This window comes from Eptesicus fuscus, chromosome 7 (genome assembly GCF_027574615.1).
Source record: "Eptesicus fuscus isolate TK198812 chromosome 7, DD_ASM_mEF_20220401, whole genome shotgun sequence".
NCBI classification, from domain to species: domain Eukaryota; kingdom Metazoa; phylum Chordata; class Mammalia; order Chiroptera; family Vespertilionidae; genus Eptesicus; species Eptesicus fuscus.
In genome coordinates this window covers 8534250-8542587 of record NC_072479.1, presented here as the reverse complement: position 1 = coordinate 8542587, position 8338 = coordinate 8534250, and positions in this window count along the sequence as shown.

Below are 8338 nucleotides of genomic sequence, written 5' to 3'. Positions count from 1 at the left end.
CTCTCTCTCAATCAATAGAAAAAGTATCCTCGGGTAAGGATTAAAAAAAAAAATACTTGGAAAGCAAAGGTATGCCCTTTTTCATTCTAAAAGGAAGTGATGTTGCTGGCACCTTATGTTTTTGGATGTCTACCAGCAGAGCAGAAAAGGTGAGGGTAAGAGGAGACTTGTTGGGCCCCTTCAGTTCAATGATGTTAGAATCATAATCCCTTTTCTCTTCATTTGAGAGGCTTACAAGGTCATCACCCACAAGAGGCCAACGAAGTAAATCTAAGTGTAAAGGCTTCACAATTAGTGTAATCAGACAGACTTGGTATTTTTTTAGAAGGGGAAAAAGCATTACAGATAATGAGACTGGGCAGAGCCTGGATATGGGGGTGAAAGACAGTCTGGGAATGACCCCTCTGCTACTTCCTGTGCGCTCTGACCCAGTCACCCTACCGCTTTCTGATCCACTTTCCTCACTTGTAAAATGAAGGCATTGCTCTAGATCAGGCGTCCTCAAACTACGGCCCGCGGGCCACATGCGGGTGTTTTTGCCGTTTTGTTTTTTTACTTCCAAATAAGGTATGTGCAGTGTGCATAGGAATTTGTTCATAGTTTTTTTTTAAACTATAGTCCGGCCCTCCAACGGTCTGAGGGACAGTGAACTGGCCCCCTGTTTAAAAAGTTTGAGGACCCCTGCTCTAGATGCCATCGGAAGCCCCTGCTAATTCTCACATCCTTTAATTCTGTTATAAAGGTGGCACTGTGCAGTATGTTATGCAGTTTTGATTCATTGATAGGTGTTTCATCAATGGCCAAAGTTGCTTAATGCTAGATTTCAAATAATTGTGGGATGCTTCTAGGTTAAAATTTAACTAAAATAGATGGGCCATTTCACACTTCTGATAGTGCTCTCCTTTCCAACTCTCTTAATAGGAAACAAGTAAATAGTAAATAGCAATGAATTACCTCACAGGCAAAGATGATTTGGGGCAATTAGAAAAGTTGGACAGTTTTCTGTTTATACATACCTATTCTATACATAAATATGTGCATATATTTATGAATATGTGTATACATACTACCATGTCATTAAATATGAATATTTCCAAATAATAAAATTATAATAGCTACCATTTATATTTATTGAGCATATACTATGTGCCAAGCACAGTTGAAAACTTTATTTACATTATCAGTAACTTCTTTTCATTAATTTCTTCTATTTCCAGTCTTTTTTTTTTTATAAATCTTTATTGTTCAGATTATTACAGGTGTTCCTCTTCCACACCCCCCCCATAGCTCCCCTCCACCTGATTCCCCACCCCACCCCATACCCTTACCTCCCCCCCCCCGCCACTGTCTTCATACATAGGTGTAAGATTTTTGTTCAATCTCTTCCTGCACCCCTCAGACCCCCTTCCCCTCAGACCCCCTGAGAATTGTCTGTTGCCTCCCTTTCTATGTCCCTGATTCTATTATATTCACCAGTCCATTCTGTTCTTCAAATTTTTTATTCACTTGATTTTTAGATTCACTTGTTGGTAGGTATGTATTTGATGTCTTTTTGTTGTTCATAATTTTTACCTTTACCTTTTTTTTTCTTCTTCCTCTTCTTAAAGAATACCCTTCAGCATTTCATGTAATCCTGGTTTGGTGGTGATGAACTCCTTTAGCTTTTTCTTGTCTGTGAAGCTCTTCGTCTGACCTTCAATTCTGAATGATAGCTTTGCTGGGTAGAGTAATCTTGGTTGTAGGTTCTTGCTGTTCATCACTTTGAATATTTTTGCCACTCCCATCTGGCCTGCATAGTTTCTGTTGAGAAATCAGCTGACAGTCGTATGGGTACTCCCTTGTAGGTAACTAACTGTTTTTCTCTTGCTGCTTTCAAGATTCTCTCTTTGTCTTTTGCCCTTGGCATTTTAATTATGATGTGTCTTGGTGTGGTCCTCTTTGGATTCCTCTTGTTTGGGGTTCTGTGCGCTTCCTGGACTTGTAAGTCTATTTCTTTCACCAGGTGGGGGAATATTTCCATTCTTAACATCTACAATTGATTTCTTAAAATGTGGAGGTTTACAAAGTTCATTGCGAACATGTTGTCTGGCAGGCACAACTGTCTGAGTGTAGAGAAACAGTATTTCATAAAAAGGATTCTCAATTTGCCTGAACTTTTGGTAAAATCCTCCTTGGAAATGTGTCCATTTCATCATGTATATGTCTGGGGGTAGGAATTCTACCTCAAAACACTCTCCTCTTCCTTGGCATTTATGGAGAGTGACAGACACTCCATCTCTAGTGAGATCAGGATGATAATCTCAGTAAGGCTCTGGGAAAATTTCCCTGGCAGCGAGGTTCTATTTAGTAAGTGACTATGACCTTTGCATCAAAGGTTCTAGAGTCAGGCTATAGAATAAATTTTCACACAACTGAGACGTCAGGCGTGGCTTTCTGTGTGGACCATCCCAGAACCCACACTAGCTCTGTACTGGGTCATCATAGGATCGCTAATTTTTATATTCTTTGCTCATGCAGCATTCCCAAAGCAGTGAGGAAACATTCCGGAACATAAGGTATGTGCATTATAGTATGATGATTCTAATTCTACATGTTTTCCCCAAATGTACAAATATGAAATGTACTGTGTTCGACTCATATGCTTGCCTCTGGGAAACAGAAATAAAAATTGTTGACTTTGGCTACAATAAAAGTCATTTTCTTGCTTAGTGGCTTTTGAATATCCTTCAGCCAAATCAAACACAGAGCCTCTCTATATACAGAATCTGTATTTAATACAACAATGAGTTTCTCACTGCCAGTGTCCCTTCTCTCTCTCTTTTTTAATGACCCTGTTGTTAAATAAATGTGTAATAATGTCAACTTCCCAATAGCACCGGTGTTTGTTGCCATTTCATAAGTAATTCAGGTAAGCAACTGAAGCATAAAGAAACTAAATTATTTATTAGTATATTTTCCTCTACTAGAGGTCACTATAATCTTCAATATTAATGCATTTCTGACAAGGATAAGGTTGACAAATTGAAGTCAGCAGGTTAAATTGGTAAATAATTACGACATTTTTCAGGTGAATAGCTGATTCCGGTTTTATTATCAAACCAAAATAGTGCATCGCTTATGATGCATCCTCTAAATATTTATCTAAGTATGTGTTTATGTGTTCCTAAATGTTGTAATACTTTCTTTAAATGATTCTTGTTTAGGGTCATAAGTGGTTTGATTCAGTTCTAAGTCAAGTGCAAGCTTACCAACCACCAATTCAGTGACTAGTGTGGTGTGGGCAAGACAGGCAGGACGGAGCAATGAACTGGAGAGCATTATGCTAAGTGAAATAAGCCAGTCAGAGAAAGATAAATATCACATGATCTCACTCATTTATGGATTATATGAACAACATAAACTGATGAACAAAAACAGATCCAGAGACAGAGAAACATCGATCAGATCATCAAACCTCAGAGGGAAGGTAGAGGAGGGTGGGGGTAAGGAGGAGAGATCAACCAAAGGACTTGTATGCATGCATATAAGCATAACCAATGGACACAGACAACAGGGGGGTGAGGGCATGAGTGGGGGGGCAGGTAATGAGGGGATAAGGACACATATGTAATACCTTAATCAATAAAGAAATTAAAAAAAAAAAAGAAAACCAGTTGTCAGAACCCAGCACTGGTAACGCAGGCAACTTACAGGTTACCTCCAAAGCATGATTTGGGGAAGCTAGAATTAGAAGAGAGGTGTCCAGTGTGGATGTCCTCTGAAGGTTTGTGCTTTGAGCAGCCAGAGCAAGTTAGAGGAGACACTAGTTCTAATCTTTCTCTCCAGCCAGACATTAAAGAGTTTAGGCAGAGATCATTAAGGAAATGAAAGTTAAAAAAACAACACTGAAAACTCCTTGCCTTCAGTTATCATCTGTGTAGAGAACTCTACATAAAATACATGCAGCCCTGATCTCTCACCCGAGCTCGCCCACAGAATGTCTTTATTTCAGAAGCATGAAAATACCTGAAGTGTTTCCAGCTGAAACTTGGAATCATCTTCCTAAATGAGCATCACTTCTTCCCAGTTTTTCTGAAATTAGTGTTGCTACCAGCATCCTCCTGCGTACTATGGAATTCTTTTGAACCCTGTGCCTTACTGTTTGTTTTGACTGCCACACTCTGACCCAGCCTTCTAGGTCCAACTACCCTGGACACTAGTGGGACACCTGCATAAAGTGCTGTTTTTATCACTGTCCATCTCCTGGTCTGAGGCTGGTGGCTTCTGCCTGCTTTAACACAGGTGCCCTCCTTATGACCCTGCTGTCTCCAAAGGCTGAGTGTCTCTTCTGCTTCTGAGCTCATCTATTCATTGTCCCCTCTGGTGCTTGGCTTATTCCTGAGCCCAAGCCTTACCATTTGCTCTTTCCCCCGTTTGCATTCCTCCCCAGTGTGTCCTCAGGCACACCCATGTTCCTTTTGCATTTGAGGATTTGAGAGGCTCCTCCACGTTGGGGCATCTCTGTGATGGGGCTCAGGGTCTGGAGTACCCCCCTCCCCACTTCACCTCAAAGAGTGAATGCTCAAAGAGCACCCAGAGAGTGGAGGAGGCCACCCATGAATGAATGCTGGGATGGCAGAGGCTGTTCTAGTGGAAAAGGAGCGTTTGCTTTTCAGTATAGAAAAATCTAATGGTTTTTTTCAACACACAATAAAGAAAATGCTATATTAAAGCAAATGACTATCTCTTCAGTTTATGTAGAGTGCAATAGGAATTACTTTTTAAACGGTGTTTGGAAATAAAAGAAAAGATAAGGGATAAATGAGTGTGACTGATATCTCCCCACAGACAAGAAAGGGGATATAAATTTGTGATGGGAGATGTCATAGGGCTGCCTTCGCATATCCACACACTATGTGATTTGGGGTAGCATTAGAAAAGCCCCCAAATAATAGAAAATTTGACATGGCCAACTGATGAACAGGTTGGTCCACAAGTCAGCTCCCCATTGCCTGCTGGCCCTATTCCAATTAAAGTAACTTTCAGAAGTAATTATTTTTCAAAAATGCATTATCTATGCAAAGGATTCTTTATTAACCTACGTCAGAGTTTGGCAAACTATCCACGGGCCAAATTCAGCCCACTTACAGTTGGGTAAATACAATTTTCTTGGAGCACAGACATTTGTGTGTTGCCAATGGTTGTTTCCCACTACAATAACAGTAATTGTGACAGAGACCCAATGACCCACAAAATTAAATACGGCCCTTCAGAGAAAGAGTGTGCTGATCGTTGACCTACGTGATCTAAGGATATAGTAATTTGGCTAGAAGTGCCATTAACATGCTTTTTCCAGTGGACATGTGATAGGGTTGGATATGTTATTTTCAGAAATAAGTGTCCTTCCCACAAGGGGAGACCTAGGGCCTGGAGTCTAGCTGGTTAGGGGAGCAGTAGCCTCTGGTTATCAAGCAGAGTAACCAACTTGTCATGGTTCTCCAGGGGTGGTCGTAAAACTGAGTTTCAGTTTTCAGGAGATCCCTCAGTTCCTGGCAAACCAGGATGGTTGGTCACTCTGACAAACAGTGAATAAACAGCTCATGAGATCTTGGGATAGACTGGCTTCCGTTCAAATCCCACTTTTGTGATTTCATGCTGTGTAGCCTTGAGCAGTTTACTTAATCTCTCTGAACCGGTTACCCTATCTGTGAATTGGGACTGATCCTACCCTGAGGGGTTGTTGGGAGGATTAGGAAGATTGTGCACAGAAAGAGCCTAGCATCCAAACGGCACAGACTAATACTAGTTCCCTCCGACATTTTGACCACCATGTACTTGTTTTTTGTTTTTACTTAATCTTTAGCTATAATTCCTTTTTAAATAAACGATCAGAAGGGAAAAATGAAAATACCTTTCTTATGCTCTCCATTTTCTAATGATGTTATTTCTTTGCCCATTACCAATAAACACCCTACTAAATAACTGTTCTACAGTGGGGGAGTGGTCATACACTTAACATTGCCTGGTTTTCAACTTGTTAACTGTTTTATGTTTTAAACATAAGCACTTGGAGACAAGTGGTTGTTGAATTCTGATTATAGATACATCCCAGAAAGGTTTGCTCCGCCCAGCTAGTGAGAGGGGCTTGTGATGGCCTGGGTCCATGGCCAGATGCAGAACTCCTGAGCTGCAGGGCCTTTTCTAACCTAGCACTTAATGCCTCTAATGGAAAATGTTGACAGGAAGTTGATGGCGGCTGAGTGCTACCTCACTCATGATTTATCCAATGGGTCAGTATGACCAAAGCACTAAGTGAACCAACATACTCATTAATAATTAAAGAGGTTAATAACACACAGACAGTGGTGTACAAATCCAATAGCTACCTACATGCCTTCAAAGGTCCCCGGGAAGAGATCAAAGAGATGAGACAACATTAATCTCACTACAACAATCAGCATTTTGATTTAACATCCAGTTGGTTAGCAAATGTGCAGGATGGAATTAAGTGATGTGTACTCCTTTAGTCAGTTCTAATCTACGTTACACTTAAAATCCTAGTGGGTTCCCAACAAATTCAATTTCCTTTAGGCTGCAGCTATAGGAGCTCAAGAAATCAATTTTTTTTTATTTTTTTTTTTACTAAATGAATTGCTTAAATCAATCCAAAATGATCAGCATTTTTATTTAATATCCAGTTTAGCAAATGTATAGAATGAAATTAAGTAATGTGACTTCTGTGGTAATGTATCATCTAAAAGGTTTCAAATACCTACACAATCAGAGCTGATTCCCAACAAATTCAATTCACTTGAGGCTATGGCCATATGATTACAGTGAATCAAACTCTTTACTGAATTAATTGGTCAAATCAGTTAAAACATAAATTCAGTGAAAAAAATAAGTCCGATTGACTGGCTGATTTGAATGGCTAATGTAGAAAAGTAAGTCAAATGATGAGCTTGGAATACATACTGCTTTGATTTAATTTAAACTGTAGAGGTTTGTTTGCCTTTTGGATAAGGACAACACCAAAAAGTGCTGGTTTCCAAACTTGGCTGTCCTCTAGACACCTGAGGAGCTGTCAAAACTTCCAAAGCCCTGCTCACAGCCCAGATCATTTAAGAAAGAATCTTTGGGGTGACACCCAGGTGACGCCAGGTTTCAAACAAGCTAGGGAACCACTTACATCAAGGTCAGATCATTAGGAATGAAGCCGCTATACTCTGCTTTACATTCAGGTGGAAGTCTAAGTTGTAGGACAAAATAAGGAGACATGGTAATAATATTATAGTAATTATTGTAAGCTAACTAGTTCTTATATAATTTGTTCTTATTATATAAAAAGTAATAGCTGACTATTGAGACCTAACCAAGTGCCAACACTGTACTAGCATTTTACATGTATTATTTTATTAAATTCTCACACATGCGATTATTGTGCCCATTTTACAGATGGAGAAACTGAGGCTCAGGAAGTAGATACTTGCCCAAGGACAACCAACCAGCAAGTTAGAGCTGCTACAAAGTAGTGTGACCACAAAGCCTGTGTGCTTGAGTTGTTTTTGAAACCAGTGACTTAAAATTCAGAGCTGCTTTAGGTCTTTGCACTTCACTGTCTTATCTCTTTGGGCCACTGGTTTACTTTACTTTTCTTTGTTTCTGGATGTGGAGGCTTCTCCAAACAGCGCACAAAAGCAATTTCTCATGCCCTGCCTAGCTTCCAGATATATTAGACAGAGGAGTTAATATTCTGCATGAAGACCTCCTCTCTCAGGGGAAGGTTCTGGCCGGATTAGAGCACTCAGCAAAAAGAAAGCCTGAGACAAAACAGCCAGCTGGAGGAAACAGACAGATTTGTTAAAGTGTGTTCAAAATTTAGGTGAAAGGGGGTCCGGATATAATAGTGCTTCTCATTCACTGCAAATCTTACTTTTTAAAATCTTCAATGTTGACCTGTAAACATGTATGGGTTTGTTTAAAAGGTGTTTTTTGTTGTTGTGTTGTTGTTTTTTAGGTAGCCCCCGTAAGTAACATGTGTTAAATACCAGCAAAATTCTTAACATTTATATTATAAACATTAGCCTTTTTGGTTGCATAGTGAAACACAAAATAAAAAAAAGAAGATAGAAAGATGAAAATATGATATGAAGTCACAGTCATTTGCAGCAGTTACCTGTGACGATTATGGTGCTGTGTACTCTGTGGATTGTGTGTTGTCTCTCCTTCACACATAAAAGCCAAGAGAGAAGCTAAACCTGCCCTGAGACGCTCCCTCGGGATCAAGGCCGACTGTCAGCAGACTTGGGCCAGTCCCAGCAGTCGTGTTTTTTGTCCAGCACACTTACCTCAGGACAAC